The 18,522-nt window shown below is 41.1% G+C and overlaps 1 long non-coding RNA gene across 1 annotated transcript in view; it reads right to left on the bottom strand.

Moving 5' to 3' along the window:
• Positions 1-1,396: 1,396 nt before the first annotated feature.
• Positions 1,397-18,522, bottom strand: part of LOC147666414 (uncharacterized) — a 184,987-nt gene continuing 167,861 nt past the window's right edge. Inside the window, exon 4 of the long non-coding RNA XR_015304803.1 lies at positions 1,397-2,514. This is a non-coding gene — a long non-coding RNA (uncharacterized LOC147666414). The remainder of the gene's footprint in view (positions 2,515-18,522) is intronic.

Here is an 18,522-nt window from a genome sequence, read left to right as displayed (position 1 = left end):
AATGTTTGCTTGTAGTCGCTGGTGGTGAGCACAGGTGGCCGTTTTTGGGGACCAGGGTTTATTTTTCAGCATCACTCTTTGCCACAGGGCAGGAGGCAGAAAAAGGAGTAAGAGACGCAGAAAAAGGAGTAAGAGACACATAAAAAAGCAGTGACAAAGGAATAGAGATCAAATAACCTTAAAGAGGGAGGTAAAAATACAGGACGTGTAGGGTCTTGGGGGGGGGGGAAAAGAGGCATTTGTTTTATTTTACAGAAGCAGTGGAATCAAGGTCAGGCAATCTTGGTAATCTGCCACCCTGGAATCCAGCAGCGCTGTTGACTGGCTCCTAGAAAAAAAGTTAAGGTCTCTATGTATTAATTTCTTTTTAGAAATTAGGCACTCCCACACACATTTCTGTGCTTACCAGTGATGCTTCTTTACCTCTGTACGGCTTTCACATCACCGCTGCTCTCCAACTGATCCATTAAGGATGCAAAACATTTCAGAATATTCTTTTATTATTTACGCCTTTTAAAATGTCAGACGGTTTACAATGTATATCTTACTGGAATTAAAATGATCTCCACAAAAGAAAGAACAAATATATCATTTGTGTACCTTTTAGAATAAACTATCCAATTGAAAATTAGCCTCATCCTGCAGCAACTGATACTTTCCTTTGAACCCTAACTACTTTAATTCTGACCCATTCGCCTACAAAAGACATGCATCATCATAGGCTGCAGGCTAGGGGACTGCTTTCAGAGAAGGATGGGCTGTCATCACCCTGCCATCCCATGACTGCCCCATTCTATTTGTGTCCTCCTGCAGTTTAGGTATTTGCAAATGTTAATTCAGAAACGCCCCTAAAACCTATCATGTCATTCAAAACTGTGCTGTAAATTCCACAATGTGGCACCATCATTTCTAAATACTCTCCGTTCGATAAGACCCTTGAGCACCATTAATGACAGGGAGGTTGGTTCCTCGCTTGCTCACTCAGTGCAATCTGGGGGCAGCCATTCATTCATTTAATCACTGCAAAGAAACTGGAGAGAATGCATAGAAGGGTTATCATATAAAAACACAAAACTAATCTCTGTAGCCAACAATAACCAATAATATTGGACTAACTACTACCCTTGGATACCGGAACTGAGTGCTCCCTGGCGTAAAACCACTTTAACGCCTCATCAGGGGACGAAAGCACGATATAAATGCATTTACAGGGATTGGACCTACCATCAGGGTTGCTTTTAGCAGGCAGGGGTGGATTCACCATGGTACAGTCAAAGCACAAAGCACTTTATATATAATCATATGACTATCCGAACGTACAAAGAAGTTTTATAAACTACATTTATTTTTTACTCTTTGGTGGCAGTTGCAAGATAGATAGGAAACATCGAAACAATGGCGGTCCTCATTACTTAATTTAACTTATTACGCAATCATTGATGCATGTGTTCTTAATATCACCTGTTTTTAACTTGTCTGTATAAATATGTAATTGCAATGATTTTAGGTAATTATGCAATAAAAGTGTTCATTCATATAAATGCAATTACGATTACAATTTATGTAGCATCACAGTACAGGTTCACCAGGTGCCAGCGTCAATTCATCTTACATATACTCTACATTTTGAAAAACAGAAAAGCAATAAATGTGATCGGCATACACAAGTATCTTAATCAAGAAGCATCTATATTCAGTTTACAATGTATCAAGCTCTAAAAGAGAGACAAGATATAAACGTTTTGCAGGAAAAGACATTAGGAGGCCAGCCCCCTATAAAGATATATTATTGGGTCTGGTGGGATGCTGTGTGTTGAGTAAAACCATTAACACAAACTACAACTTTGAACTTTTGAACTCTAACAAATATACACATTTGTTCACCTATCTACAAAGTCATGACTGCGCTCTTGCAAAGACATCAAGCAATATTGACTAGTAGTAGTTTTTGGTCGTGCTCCATGTTGTACACATACATTTTTTCACATACAATTAACCCATAAAATACATTGATCAGTATCACATCACTTAGGGAGCCATGGCTTTCCCATTTTTATTTGACATTTAGACAAGGATACCAAAGCAAGGTTCTGGTTTGTAGAAACCCATGAAAAACATACTTCATGAACATCAATGGTTGTCCTAAAGGTAGGTTCCAAGTTTTACAAACAAGATTACCCAGAGCAAAGTTTCTGTTCTTCACACAATCTTCTGGAGGGAGTTTATGAAAATGCAGCATGGCTAGTAATATCATTTTGCGTGTACTTATGCAAAGCAAACAGCTGGACCTTTAACTTGTGTGATCGTGATGCTATGAAGAAAGCAGTGGGGTGTGACCCTGGTGTTGTGAAGTAGCCGGTCTGTGACTGGTGGCGGCCTGATTCACAACACCAGCTGCCACGCCCCACCAGAGTTTAGTGGATGCGCAGCATGGTGGTTCCATGGTTCATTGTTGATCGTCTTTTTCTCTCTGGAGTTAGGAACGCATGTCTCAATAGTCCTTATTGACAGAATCTGTAGAAGAAAAGAGAATTGTTAGAGAAGAGTAGGATTTAAAAATCTTACATTGTAGAAAATACACATTTATTTATTCAATTACAGTTTTTGTTAAGCGCCAATGAGGCCAGATCAGCTCCTGCACATGCACAATATCTGGGGCCTTACTCTAAGCCTTACATAGGTAAACTTACCAAGTTTTGATAAGACTGCAGGGCTTGGACATGGAAATGATACATTAAATTAGGTTATATAAATATATATAGACATATATAGACATATATAGACATATATATATATATATATATATATATACATATATATACATATATATATGTGTGTGTGTGTGTGTGTGTGTGTGTATATATTCACTGGAAAAGCCATAGGTTTCAGGCCTTATATAGTTAGGAATTATCATTTAAAAAACCATTGAAATTGTTCCCATATAGTTAGTTGTACTAACTATATTTCGCGCACCCGCAATCCACTGCTGATGATGTCACATATTACATCATTCATGACATGGTCAGTGACATCACTGATGACATCTCAAATAACATCACTGATGACATCTCAAATGACATCAATGATGACATCACTGATGACATCATCCAGTGAATGTGGTTTGCTTCATTATTTAAATATGCATTATATATATAGCAATTTGCATTAAAGTATGAGTGGATATATAAAAATAAATATTTGAATGGAGGACTTTAACAATTTATAGTGTCTCACTAAATATAGTGGATAGTGACTAAACTGTGTGAATATCTGTATCACTTTGTCAGTTGTTGTGTAAACTGGTTCTCCAGTTGGTTACTAGCTATGTGAAAGTCTATATTAGTTATTGATTAGTTAACTGAGTATTTGTATGGGAGAGTGAATGTGTGTGTGGTTCGGTGGAGGGTGTGTGATTGCCCAAAGATGTGTGAATAGTTGATTCAGTAGATAAACTAGAAAACTAAAAGGCAGTGTATGTGTCAATTGTTGTATATAAATAAGTATACATAAGACTCAATGATTGTGTGTGTGACTGTATGGATAACTGTATACTTGTAATAATGATTTTATTCTACACTAAATTTGACTTACTATCTAAATAAGTAGATGAAGTGGTGTTTGTGTAAGTGTGTAGCTAAGTAAGTATGTAAGTATGATCCATTGTTTGCATAAGTGTGTAGGATAACTTCATATGTGAATAGGTTGTGTTTTGGTGTCTAATGTCGATATAGGTGTATAAGTATTTTTGATAGTGTTCTATTGATCATTGACAGCATGTATGAGTGCATCTACAGGTAAGTGATTAGATGTGTGTATACATCTAGGAATCAATGAGTGGGTGTTTAGATACTTGTATTGCTGTGTCAATGGATTCAAATATGATACTCTGTATTTTACACAGAGTGATGAAAGATTTTACTAGTGTATGAAAAGGTGTATGTGATTGTCACATGGATGATGTCATCAGGGATGTCATCATTGATGTCATTTGAGATTTCATCAGTGATGTCACTGACCAGGTCATGAATGATGTAATATGTGACATCATCAGCAGTGGATTGCGGGTGCGCGAAATATAGTTAGTACAACTAACTATATAGGAGCAATTTCAATGGTTTTTTAAATGCTAATTCCTAACTATATAAGGCCTGAAACCTATGGTTTTTTCAGTGAATTTCAAAGGTTTTTTAAATGCTAACTCCTAATTATATATGACCTGAAACCTTTGTTTTTTCAAGTGAATTTGCAAGTTTTTTTAAATGCTAATTCCTAACTATATATGACCAGAAACCTATGTTTTTTTAAGTGAATTTGCAAGGTTTTTTAAATGCTAATTCTATTAGCGGATAACGTTTAAATATGTTAATATCCTTCTGGGACCACTTTTTAAATGCTAATTCCCAACTATGTCAGGCGTGAAACCTATCGTTTTTTTTCAAGAAATTTCAAAGGTTTTCTAAATGCTAATTCTATTAGCGGATAACGTTTAAATATGTAAATATCCTTCTGGGACCACCTGAGCAGCCCTAGGGGGTCAGGGTGTTTCTACCCTGCCCCCTTTTTGCGTTCTACACATTTGTTTTTCTGCTTCTTTTGTGCCTCGGTCTACCTAGCACAAGATGAATGCCAAAACTTCCTTGTTAGAAGTGTTGACAGCCAATGAGCATGCTGCTTTCCTGTGAAAGGCATGCCGATTGGCTGCCACTGTCTGTCAACACTCCAACCAGGAAGTGTTGGCATCCATCTTGTGACTCGGTAGAACCAAGGCACAAGAAAGCAGTGAAACAAAGGTGCAAAACACGCAAAGGGGGCAGGGTAGAAGCACCCTGACCCCCTAGGCCTGCTCAGGAGGTCCCACAAGGACCCCCCAGGCCCCACCCCCTACATTTTTTTTTTAAATCGCGGGGTGCAAGCAACGTGCGCGGACCCCGCAATTAAAAAAAAAAAAAATGTTTTTGGGCCGGGGGGGGGGGGGGGGCCTTGTGGGACCCCCAGAGCAAGCCTAGGGGGTCAGGTCCTTCTATCCTGCCCCCTTTTTGAGTTCTACACGTTTGTTTTTCTGCTTTCCTGAGTCTCAGTCTACCGAGGCACAAGATAGCTGCCAACAATTTCTGTTTTGGAGTGTTGAGAGACATTGGCAGCCAATCAGCATGCAGCTCGTGCACGCTAAGGTCTGCGCACGTGCAAGGACAGTGCAGGGACGGTGCGCGCACGGGCACGCACCGTGTCCCGCCTATAGATATATAATTTGAAAAAAGTCGATTTTCTCAACAATTACTGAAGGGATTTTCACCAAATATACAAAAGGCACTTCTGCATACCAGGCTCTACCATTTTGCCAAGTTTGCGGTAATTCCATTCAGCCGTTCGGGATGTAGCTGTGTCTAAAGGTCCTATGGAAAATTGCATTGGACTCAATTTTACATTCAATTTTCTCATGAACTACTGGAGGGATTTACACCAAACATACAAAAGGCACTGCTCCATACCAGTCCCTACCATTTTGCCAAATCTGGTGAAATTCCGTTCATCCGTTCGAGCTGTAGCCTTGTCAGAATGTCCCTATAGAAATGAACATGGGGAAAACACGTTTTGGGACCCCCCTTTTTTCTCGGCCCCCGCTTGACGAATCCCCCCCGAAACTTTCAAGGAAGGAGCGGAGCGCAGTGAGGCAAATTTAAGGAAAATTACAGGCAGATCCCTCAATCGGCGCCAAAGTTATTCCCAATAGAATGTTCGGCATTTCCTATGGTAACTAGGTCCTAACTATATATACCTACTGGCTATCGCCAGTCGGTTATATATATATATATATACATATATATATATATACACACACACACATATATATATATATATATATATATATATATATATATATATATATATATATATATATATATACATATATATACATACATATATATATATACACACACACACATACATACATACATATACATGAATCACATGTTTAAGCTTTTTCAAAGCTCGTATTTTACAGAAAAGAAGTCTTCACTGTGAGTTATTTCAGAAATTCACAGGGCTGACTTCATTTGCAAGAAATGTAGCTTCCCTAAACAAATGAAAGAGTTAAACAGATTGTTTCTTCTTTCTTTCAGTGCTGGTAAAAACGATTTTATGTCAGTGATAGTGCTGCTCTCAAGGCATTAATCAGCACACCTGACACGCTTATACTTGCAGACTGATCACTGATTCAAGCATCAACCAATGCATCGTCCCTAGTGTGTGTGAACATACTTATTGTCGATGCAGAACCCGTCAGCAAAATGTTGAATTGACTGTCTCACACTGCATTTTATTTTCCCATTGTCAGTCTTGTTAAAACCTCCTCGATAGTGTCAATGTACTACTAAAGATAAGCACATTTTGGGAAACATGTTTCACTTCCTTACAATGCTACTTTACATTTACAGTTTGACTTATATTAGTTCATATTGTTGCATGGAAACACATTTTAAATATTAGCACATGATCTATTTATCCCACACTAAAAGACACACATTTCTCAAAACATAGATATATGTGTAGTGTTTGAGAAATAATGTATACTAAAAATGAAATTAAGGATGAAGCTCAAATGCTCCAAATATATCAGGAGTACTAAAATCAATGCATAAATCACGCGATATAAAAAATACATGAAAACTAACATGTGTAACATGATCCCATATTGCCATCTCAGGGTCCAAGTGGCATTTATAAGCCCTTTATTACACAGTTACTCTTCATGTATTCTCTATATATGTGTTGACACACCTATAGGGTGAAGGCCGCCATCATGACTCTTCTATTTTCAGAGCAGACCACCATCATGAGAGACTTATCAAATGGAGACTACCATCATGGCTTTGCTATATTATCTAGACAGCCATGAAGATTCAGATCCATCATATGCACACGACTGTTGTGACTGTTATCCAGTGCAGGCCACTATGACACAGCAATCCAATGCAGTCTACCATCATAACTCATCTATCGAGTGAAGACCACCATCGTGCCACACCTCTGTCCATTACAGACCACCGACATGGCAAAGCGATTCATTGCAGACCACTGTCATGACACAGTTGTATTCAATGCAGGTCACTATCGCGATAGAGCTATCCAATGCATGCAGTTATCATTATTCAGAAATTCAATGCAGGCTGCTTTCTTGACAGAGCTAGATAATGCAGAGCACCATCATGACGCAGCTACGTTCAATGCAGACGTCATCATGAGACAGCTATCCAATGCAGGTCATCACCATGGCCCAGATCCATTAAATGCACACTATCCTCATAACTAACTTATTCAGTGCTTACCAGTGTCATGACTCCGCTCTCCACTACGGATTGTCGTCATGACGCAGCTGTTCAATGCAGACCAGTCATGACGCAATTACGGAGTTCAGACCAGTGATTACACAGTTCTCCAAAGCAGAACACCGTCATGACAGTGCTATTCAATTCAGGTCATCTTGTCATAACACAGCATCCAATGAAAACCAAGCACACGTGTCGTCATCATATTGTATATAACAATAGATAAAACCTCCTGCGAGCTCTCTGAAACCAATAAGTGGGCAGCAAGTAAAAACAAAATTAGTCAATCTCATTCTTGCTGGTCGCGCTCCAATTTAAAAAATAAAATAAAATATATATCTATGCATTGTAGACATCTTGTGCCTTTGGCTGACAGGCACATTTGAAGTCCCCGTGTTTACAGTGTTAGTCAAGACTCAAAATGCAAGCTAGACCTATTGTCTTTGCCATTCTTTATTAAAAACTTTCTACTTTTAGATTCATTTTGGCGGTGAAAATCACAAAAAGAGCAGAGGCAAAGTGTGATATGATTTACTACGGCGGTGCTTGATTTCCAGACCCTAATCGGACACAGCCTTTCACTCCTTCAGTTCAGAAAGTAACTTAAAACTCATCTCTTCAAGAAACCCCTGTCAGCAACCAATATGAATCTTCCCACACCTCTTGCCTCTGAGGCAACATCTGACCATAAGTCATCATACTAACACATACACACAAAGACTTCAGAGAGGCTTCTGTACACAGAGCGGTAATTGTCTGCTCCATATTATACACGAGACTCCATCTTTCCCTGCTCCACTACTATTGACCATGTCTGAACTAGGGTGGCGGAGTGAGCTAAAGAATGATAATGGATTAGTCCCAGATCATTTGACTGGGGGTGAGTGCTTGCAATGTTCAACACTCTGTCCATCATCCCGTTTGGTTTTGCTCTGTTCGCCCTAAGTTGGCAGGATATGCCCAGAGGTGGGTCCCTTGCTCACTTTTCAATGGATTCAAGCTAGCCTGTCTGATGACGGCTGATTAACCAGAAACCGGTCCCAGGATGTTTGTTTCCGGTCCAGGGAAAACATGGCTTGGCAGTTCGGGCTGGACTTTTCCCATGAGGCACAGAGTCAGACTTATTTGCATATCGCCCTGTCTGAACTGGGGTGGCGGAGTGAGCTAAAGAATGATGATGGATTAAAACCAGATCAGTTCACTGGGGGTGAGTGCTTGCAAGTTTAACACTCCGTCCATCATCCCCTTTGGTTTTGCTCCACTACTATTGACAGTCCTTGGTGGCGTCCTATGTAGAGTTGTGGTTCCTACCTTCATCCATACATTTAAGGGGGGGGGTGGTGAATGGCTGAACACGTCAGTATAAGAGACAGCTCAGTGAACTTGGAATAATCTTTTATGAGAGGCAGAATGTAATAAATCGACATTCAACCCTATGCTTCTCATCCCTATTTAATCACTTCTGGGGTACCTCGAGCCTCTCCCCTGAAACCTTTGCTTTTCTACCTCTCGGTTGGACCTTCAGGAGATCTCAGAAATAGGGGGAAGGGCAACGGGGTGTCTTGTTGCTTAACATACTGAAATTACGTTTCAGCTCGACAGTGTAGTAAATGTTGCCCAAGTTGTCTTTTGAAAGTGATTCACTGGATGGAAGCATTTCTTGGAATTCGTATTGGGATAAGACTAAATTATTTTTTATTGCAAATGGTAAAGCTTGAAAGGAGGGCATCTGGCTGGAGTGTTTGATGCAATTAACTAACCCTTCTTCCTGAACTAAAAGACAACTGTCAGTACTAACTGAAAACAGACTTCTTTCGTCAGATGTATGCAGAAGTCAAATTCTGTACATTTCTATTTATGATTTTATGGGTAAGTTTAACCCATTACTATGGGAGATCACAGAGCGAAAACAGCTTCTTTGACAGCATTCTGTCTGGCTTACTGTAAAAGACTTTATTTTGATTATGTGCTCATACTGAAGAGAATAAAAAACGCAGAAATGTGTTTAACAAGAGGTTAGTACATCTTTTTACTGTAAATAGCTGATTCGTCTAATGTCGCCATTCACTTTATACTCTTTTTATCATTCAGATTGACTTGATCTCATGAAAATCCAATGATTTTAATTGATTTTATAATAATTATTGTATTTATTCATTGGTACTTTAGCGCCAAAAAGACATATGTGGTGAACAAGAGCTTTATAAATACTTTGACATGATACAGTTGCTCCTGCACACGCCACACGAACTGCAAGTAAGTACATTTTTGACCAGTTATCATACACTGATCACACTCAAAAGGTGATTAGACAACTGGATTTTTCAAGAAAGACTAATTCCTAGAAATCTTCTGAGCCTCAATTGAGCAGGATCAAACCAGGAGGGGTTATGTGGCATTTGGCAGTAAATATAATAGACAACAGTAACATGCTGGTAGATGGGGAGATAGTTTTATGGGTTGATCTAAGTGTTGCAGAAACCTGTGTTGTCCTACACGTCACTAGTTTCAATTCAGGCAAGACAGGGGTCATGGTCAATGGCGCCCAGGACTGACCATGCTCTTGTGAGCCCAGGCCTAATTCAAATGTCAGGTAGACAGCCCCCCCCCCCCAAAAAAAAAAGGATGCCGGGAGGTGTACCTGCATTTCCATAGAAGGAGGACAGGATCTTCTGGCTAAGCCCAGCCACAGACCAAAGGCAGATTTCATCTTCAGTTCTACTTTCCGAGGACAAGAGAAAAAGAAAGTAATTGTTCCGGGGACATGGAAGTGGGCAAGGGAGCGCTGATTAGTGTTTTAACATATTATGAGACCTCTCCTTTAACCCCATAGCTGCTATTAAACATTCCTCCCCAGTGCTGCGCTGTCCATTAGAACTAGTGCTGAATGGACGTTCAATGGTCGTGCGCAGCACTGGGGAGGTAGTGCTGCCGTCGGCCAATGCACCGAGGCAGCACTTAAGGGGTTAACTAAATCGATGTGCTCATGACAGCAAGGTGGGTGCACTTGTGATGCCATGTGGAGGTAGTATAGGATAATTCACTCTTGCCCTTAAGTAATTGAAGGCCCAGCTGCATGAAAGAACCCTCACATTACAATCTCTGGCGGAGTATGTTTTTTCTATGATGCTGTATTGGGCGTGCTTCTGGGTTTGTCGTCACTGCTTATGGTTTACATATTCAGCTGGCTAGCTGTGAATGCAGCATCTGATGCCTATTGGAATGCCTAGTTGTCCTGCATGCCTGCCATCATTATACTACAAATTGATGTGCACTGCTTGCAAATCTCCTTTTAAGATTACATATGCTTGGCAAATGTTTGGATTTGCGAAAAACAGTGAAGCTGCATCAATGCTAATGCACTGTGTTGTCAGCAGAAACAAATAATTAGAAATCATTATGAATCATTAAACTGCCAAATGAAAATCTGTATTGTCAGATGCTGTTTTAGCTCTTCCTAATCTGCATTTTTCTCCAACATTTTGTCTCTGAGTGAAATCCATCAATACAGGCTTTTTGCACTGAACAACTTCTGCTACCATCGTCATATTCGGTCTTATTAAATCGTATTTTTTTTCGTAACAGTGATATCACACACCACCTTTTTTATGTATTTACTTGAAATTATGATTGTACATGGTATGGACCTCTCATGTGCATTACCAAGCCTTCTTTCTCGCATATTTCTGAAATTGAGAAAGTCTGTGACTCCAACCTCCCTCTAGTCAACACAACAGATGCAATACTGCTAGAACAATGCGCCACTTCAAGGTTGTAGGAGACCCTAAATTTCTTGAGGGGAGGGGCACAAACAGCCTTGGTATGAGCCGAATCATGGTTCTGGGTTGCCGCTATAGCCACAGAATGAGCCAAGCCATTAAAAGACATAAAGCAGGTAACAACTGTCATAAAAAAATAAGAAAGTCTTTAAAATGGAAATAAAAATATATATTTTTCAATATTGCTCAGAATCTCAATTAGGTACATAAGACTACATCAGTGAATTGAGTGGCATTTATTTAAAGTAATATTTTTTTTAAAAGGAAACATTCAACAAAACCCACAATGGCTAGACGAATTTGCAACGTTACCCAAAATATGTCAGTTTGTCATGTTCTCTATTTATATAGCCTATATTGTCATTAAATGAGACGCAAGATTTTTTTTCATTACCACATGTAAGTGAGGTTTGTGTAGGGGCAGATCATGTACTGAGTTATTTCAATATGCTCTTAAACTGGACAATTATACACAGTGAAGTGCAGTGATGGGCTTTGGATCACACAATCTGAGCAAGTGGAGAAGTAGGATTTGAGCCCAGGATTTCATATTGTGCTGTTCAGACAGTGTAAGATTAAATCCTCTTCCATTTAACACCCAGATTTGTACTTTGTGTTAGTTCATTTATTAATAAAGTTTTATATAGAGCAAACTTGATCCCGATTCAATGAGTGTTAGTATATGGAAATCTATACATTCATTTTCAAATCTTAATTCAAATCGACATTATACACATGTGCTTAATTATTAGATTTAAAGGTGTGTGTATTTTGTTTGGAATGTTTTCACAGACACTGAATATCAAACACAGTGACAACACATTCCTGTCTAAAATCACGTTGCATTTTGTTAGCGTCTCCTTGAAGAACAGCACTGTAGGAGCAAACTCAGTATGGGGATGGATGAGATACCTCTTTATTTTTTTTTTTTTTGTAAATTACTTTTATTGCAGAGAAGACCAGCATGGTATGCGATTCTTCCGCCGTCCCAGAAGCGGGAGAGGCAATATGCATATTAAACACTTTGTCACAGCCGTTCAGCCCACACCCCGGAGGTCGGGCGGCGTTTGCAAGATGTCTGTTGAAGGCATACCAATTTAGCCGGCCTGGATAGTCTGTATCACAGTAAATATCTGCTTTTGTGGAATGGGCTTAAATCCCATTAAACCTCAACTCCCCCTCCCTCCTCCCTCCCCCCTTCAACTTATCAACTGTTCAGCCACTTGATACACCTTGGGTCGGTTCAAGAGTCTTTGGTCACGTACCTATAACAATCTATCCACAACCATTCCCACTCCACCCCTTCCCCCCCCCCCTCGCTACCGCCAATTTCAGCATTTCCGTTTCCCCACGGGGTCTCATGTACCAGAGGCACCTCATTGTTGGGTGACATCGTCCACACATGCCCTAGTATTACACTATTCATATTCCAGTCCTCCTTTTCCCCTTGGCACTCTCCCTCATTGCCCTCCCTCCAGACCGTGATACTGTCTCCATTTGGCCCACACCCTTCGGAACTTTTTGGGACATCCCCTCGCTTTATAGGTCACCCTCTCCGCTGCCATGTAAAGGTCGAGCCCCCGTCTCCATTCCTCAAGGGTCGGCGATTCTGCTGCTCCCCAATATTTTGCAATGTCTCGCTTGGCGACTACGAGCGCTAGAACCAGAAAAATGAGCAGGGGGCGAGGCAGGTCCACTTCAGTGGTCAGGCCCAGTAGGGCTAACTTAGGCTCTTGAGTGAGTTCCACCATACCTCTTTATTTTTGCTAATTATTTATTTGTGTTCATTGGAGTGTGGAACCTCTCCTAAAAAAATTATTTTTCTCATGTGACCCCAGCCAGCAGTATCATTATCCAGTAGTGGCTGCTACTGGCTGTGGGTGGTGGGGTGGCAGGGAAGTGAGGGAATTGAGGGAATGAAAGAAAAAAAACTTACCTGGAAAGGCTGGCAGCTGGCTTCATCATGTCTCCAGCCCAGGAAGCACACAGGCTCCCCTGAGCCAATCACAAGGCTGAGTTGTGATTGGTATGAGCACCGTGGTTTGGTGCTCAGACGACGACAGGGAACCTGTGCATGTTCCTCACCAGGCTGTGTAATGCAGCCTGATGGAACATACAAAGTGTGCATTGTGCAAACCACTCCTTCCTCTGCTCTGGCCAGCCCCGCGCACCACTGACTACAATAGGAAAAATACATTTATAATAACGTTGCATTATTATCACTTTCCTTTTCCTTTTGATCAGGAGGAGCAGCCACTGTCCTGAACATAAAAAGGCATCTTCTGCCTTTCTTGCACTGACAACCACAACGATTTAAGGAGCTGCACAACATGCCAATGATGGCAATTAAATAACAAAGCAAGCCGTTGTAGGGGTCCCACAGTTTTTTCAAGTTACAGTGCTTCAAGGAAACGTAGGCCTTGTGCAGCATGCCTTTAATACATGTTGTGTTTGTCCCTGTTTAATCAAGTTTCCATTTCAAAATCTGGGGAGGCAAAGTATCGTTCTGTGCACCTCCCCTGCTTCACAATCTTAGTAGGATAAATCCACTATGTCCCCCACACCCATGTTCGGCTTTTTGGCACCTTAAAATCTCGTTAACAATCTGAACAGGCTGTGATGGATTTCAGAAAGTTATTGGTACAAGCAAAAAATACAAAAGACAGGAAGGCAAAACAATTGTAAGCTACATGCTATCCCAGGTAAAAGCCAGATGACGCCTGCCAAATGGAAGCATGTCTAAGCACCACTCGAGCTCTTGTATTAGTGCCACGGCTGCTCCATTGCACGCGCTACTCTATCAGTCAGAACAGTCCATTAATCCAGCCCTTGTCGGTTACATCTTTATCCTCGGCAGGTTAAGCCGCCGGATTCCTTTGCTGTAGGACACGCTCTGTAACGCCCGACAATACCATTTCGCTAATCCTGTTTCATCAGCTTTGAGTGCCCCGTCTGGTCATTCCAATCGTGAAGAGGAAATTTGGGGGGGAAAAAAGCGCACAGAAGAAAGAAAGAAAGGAAGGCCTCAGCATGAAGACTTTGCCAAGACTCCCCTTTTTCTTTGGAGCCCATTTAAGGCCTGGCGCGTGCCGCGCCTGGACGCCCGCCAGCGTCCTTCCGTCACGGGGTGTCAGAGACGTCTGTTTCGAGCGGCGGGTTGGGGGCAGTGGCAGCTGCTTTTCGAGCTAACGTTCGGCTGCGTCTCGCGCTAACCTTCGGCAGCGCGCGCTAAATGTAAGTGCAGCACGTAGAGTGGAAAGGGGGGATGCAAGGGAGCGCGCGTCATGGCAGCGGCGCACGCGGGCGAGCTCTTTCTTGTGCAGGCGCCAGAGGCAGGCTCCACAAGTGAGCAGCGAGGGCTCGTTAGCCGCTCTTTGTTGTGCTGTTTACTGGAGCCATGAGACGAGACGCATCCGTTCTGGCAGCCGGCTTCGCTGCCTAGGGGGGTGGGAGTGCAGGGGGGCAGCTGACTATGCCAGGGGATGGCTCGCTACTTCTGCTTAAGCCCCATCAGAAGTACCAATCGGTATCAAAGACGCTGTAAACCAGCTGAGACGCGGCTTGCCACCTGCCCGGTTTTCTACTGGCATGACCAGTACTTTAATGTTCCGCCTGGTACCAAAATTAGCAAAGTCTCCTAAAGCTAGTATTTTTTCCCTTATCGGTAAATACCATAAACTCCAAATATATGAAGAAAGCAAAGAGAAAAAAGTAATGTTACAAATGAATGCAGAAGATTTCATATAAAGTCTTATTTAAGTATTACGTCCTCTCCATTGCAGACTCGCCAATCATGAACAAAGTGCTGAGAGTGTTTTGCCAGGTGCATTCTGATCTTCAATGACAATTGTTGGAGTGTATGGGGAAGATGGATCTCTCTATGGTTTTCCAGGGGGTGGTACTTCAAGGCACATGAGAAAAGAAGGCCCCCTTTTGTATCCTCCATCAGGCCGTTCCAACACCTTCCAGGACTTGCAAACATTTCAAGCGTTTCATGGGTAGGGGGAAATAACTACGGCTGGAAGAAACAGAGGGAAGCCATTGCACACCTTGGGGAAGCCACTGTCCAATGCGTGCTGTTAGTGCTCAACTATGCTAGCAATTCAATTCAATATATTTATTAAAGATTTGGAACTCCTAGGAGGTCCACATAAAATGCATTCATAGAATTACAAATAAAACAAATACATAACAAGCATAATCACAAACCATCATAAAATTATCAAGAGCCTGCCTTCGATTAACTAAGTTTCATTAAGTAGAAACAAACAATATTATCAGAAAGCCCTGATCATACAGTATTAGAGATTTTGCACAATAAAACTCCTAAGACGATATAATGGACATTATATAAGCTGACAGTTCATTTAATAAAAACCAAAAGCTCCCTTTCAACTAGAGAATCAATTAATAAAACTAAAGACTACTTTAGATGGAGAGCTAGCTAAAAGGCTGGCTAAGAGGATATGTATTATCAATAAAGGACTAGCTTAGTTGTGTTTTTAGGGAGACTCAGTGCGTACGTATGACGGCAAACCGCTTGGTTTGGTTGTTAAGCCCTCACCCACCAACCTAGTTGGTGGCATGCTTCATCATTGGGCCCACCACAGTGACACCGAATGTGTCCCGGGTGTGCTTCGACTCCAGATTACAGAGGAGCTGGTATACTTCTCTGAGTGTGCTGTGAGGGGGGTGTGTAAGAAAGTGATTTAAAAGCTATGCAGTGGGTCCCAGTTCCCGAGGGTATATGGATAACTTTAATATCTGGGCCCCTGCTAGCGAATAAAAAGGCAGTCGGACGTAGTGGAGTGAGTTATGGGCTCCCACGTCCTATGTGGTCTACATGTTTCAGCCAGGCCTTTTATTTACAACTGGCTTTCCTCAGGACCAAATGAGTATGTGTGGGTGAAAAAACTATAAATTATATTAAGTGATATGTGTTGTTAAAAAGTGTCGCACACGCTAAGGTGCTATACGTGTATGGAGGGGGATTCCCTCCGCTTTAACTTGCTATTTGCTGTTAAAGCCTCCTGGGTCACCTGGCAGGGGAGGAGAGGACCGAAATTATCGGTCTGCGAGCTCCTTGAACCTGTCGTCCTGCTGCGGTGTCCCGAGTACTACTCGGGACACGGCAGCATATCACTTAATATAATTTATAGTTTTTTCACCCACACATACTCATTTGGTCCTGAGGAAAGCCAGATGTAAATAAAAGGCCTGGCTGAAACATGTAGACCACATAGGACGTGGGAGCCCATAACTCACTCCACTACGTCCGACTGCCTTTTTATTCGCTAGCAGGGGCCCAGATATTAAAGTTATCCATATACCCTCGGGAACTGGGACCCACTGCATAGCTTTTAAATCACTTTCTTACACACCCCCCTCACAGCACACTCAGAGAAGTATACCAGCTCCTCAGTAATCTGGAGTCGAAGCACACCCGGGACACATTCGGTGTCACTGTGGTGGGCCCGATGATGAAGCATGCCACCAACTAGGTTGGTGGGTGAGGGCTTAACAACCAAACCAAGTGGTTTGCCGTCATACGTACGCACTGAGTCTCCCTAAAAACACAACTAAGATAGTCCTTTATTGATAATACATATTAACCAGGGGATCCAGACTGGCTTATCTAGTCCTCTCTCTCCCTTTTGATTTGCTGATGGCTAAGAGGATAGCCACCCATTTGAAAAGTGTACTAAAAAAGGCAAAAGAAATAAAGTTTTAGTCCCACTGCTTCGTTTTTTGTCCAAAATTGATAATCTCAGGTTGGTGCTACATTTTATACACAGTCTTATAAAAACATCATTACAGAGTTAAAATATATACATGAATTCCTTAAAATAATTAAATAATTTTACGCACACTGCTTCGTTTTTAGGACAAAAGAGATAACCTCGAGCTGATGCTACATTTTTAACGGAGTTTTGTAAAAACATTGGATAGAGCCAACGATAATGGCTCAATGCCAGTGCTGGACATACAAACAAAACATGGTCCAGAGTCTGGGTGCTATGCATATACAAATTACAAATTTTCCCATTATTCGGATTCTGAGACCAGTTTGCTGTAAGGTCATTTAAGGGTAGAAGATTCATGTGACCTAAAATAAGTAAGCGACGAATGCTGTGTTCAAAGTTCCAAAATAAATATTTGTGTGCAATTCTCGGAGAGTTTGTCCTAATTATTAGTTTTAATCTTTCTTTAGAGTTACAGGATTGAATGTCTATCAAAACTAATTCTGCCACTCAGAGTTTTTAGTAGAGACTTAAATCCTAATGATGGAAGGGTAAGTACTGATTCTTCTTGTATACTAAAGACTTTTAGTGCCAAAGAGAAATCACGGTGAAAGGAGAAAGGAGTAGTTACCTGCCTTAACGTCAAAGATTTCATGGCATTAAACACCTCTTAATGAATCAGGGTCGCTATGTTTTAGCTGATAACCCCAACGTAGAACCCTGGATAAGCCTTGAGTATAGGAGCTTATCAAACTGAATTCCAATCTGATTTCTGCCGTTGGAACTAAGGTGTTAAAATTACATATTTTTCGTAGTATCTGGCCTGCAACCTTGTCCAAAAAACTCGAGTCCTTAACAGGGATTGATTCTATCGCATAAAGCAGGGTTGGGGGGATTTTTGCCTTAAAAACCGTCAATAAATGTACAAAATGTCTCCTACCCATAGCGCTGTAAAAAATGCGCAAGACGTTGGCATGTGAAGTATCTTTACTAGAGCAGTGTGAAATGTGAGGATTATTTTCCAAGCTGCTTGTTAAAAGTTTCCCTAAATAGAGGTACTCTACTACCTCCAGTCTTTCAGGACCGATTTGCCAATTAAAATTATATGATTTTCTACTTTTAGAACTTTTCAAAATTAAAATTTTACTTTTAGATACGTTTATTTTCAAAAAGTGGGCCACAGTATATTTTTGTAAGGAAGCCAACTTTCTATTCAACCCAATAGGGGTTAAGTCCATTACTACTATATCGCTGCGTATAGTAGACATGCAAAAGGACGGGTACTGATTTTCGGGGCATTTCCATCATTTTGAGCAAAGCAATCGGGTAAGACTGCTATATATAAGGAAAATAGAAGTGGTGCTAACAAGCAGCACTGTTTGAGACCATTTTCAGTAGGGATTACATTTGATAATCCTTGATTTCCACCCATTAATATCTTGCACCAGGTTTGCGAGTGGAGTGCTATGATCAAGGATAGCAGAGGGGGAGGCAAACCCATTTTTTGCAGTTTTCTCCATAGTAAAGGCCGATCTACCTTATCGAAGGCTGTAGAAAAATCAATGAAAGCCATAAATACATTTGAATTACGATAGAGTGTGTATTTGTCCTCTATTAATTTCAACATAAAAATATTATCTAGCGTAGAATGGTTTTTCCTAAAGCCTGCTTGCT

This window comes from Lissotriton vulgaris, unplaced genomic scaffold, assembly GCF_964263255.1.
Source record: "Lissotriton vulgaris unplaced genomic scaffold, aLisVul1.2 SCAFFOLD_505, whole genome shotgun sequence".
In the NCBI taxonomy this organism is placed as follows: domain Eukaryota; kingdom Metazoa; phylum Chordata; class Amphibia; order Caudata; family Salamandridae; genus Lissotriton; species Lissotriton vulgaris.
This window is presented reverse-complemented; position numbering and strand designations above follow the sequence as displayed.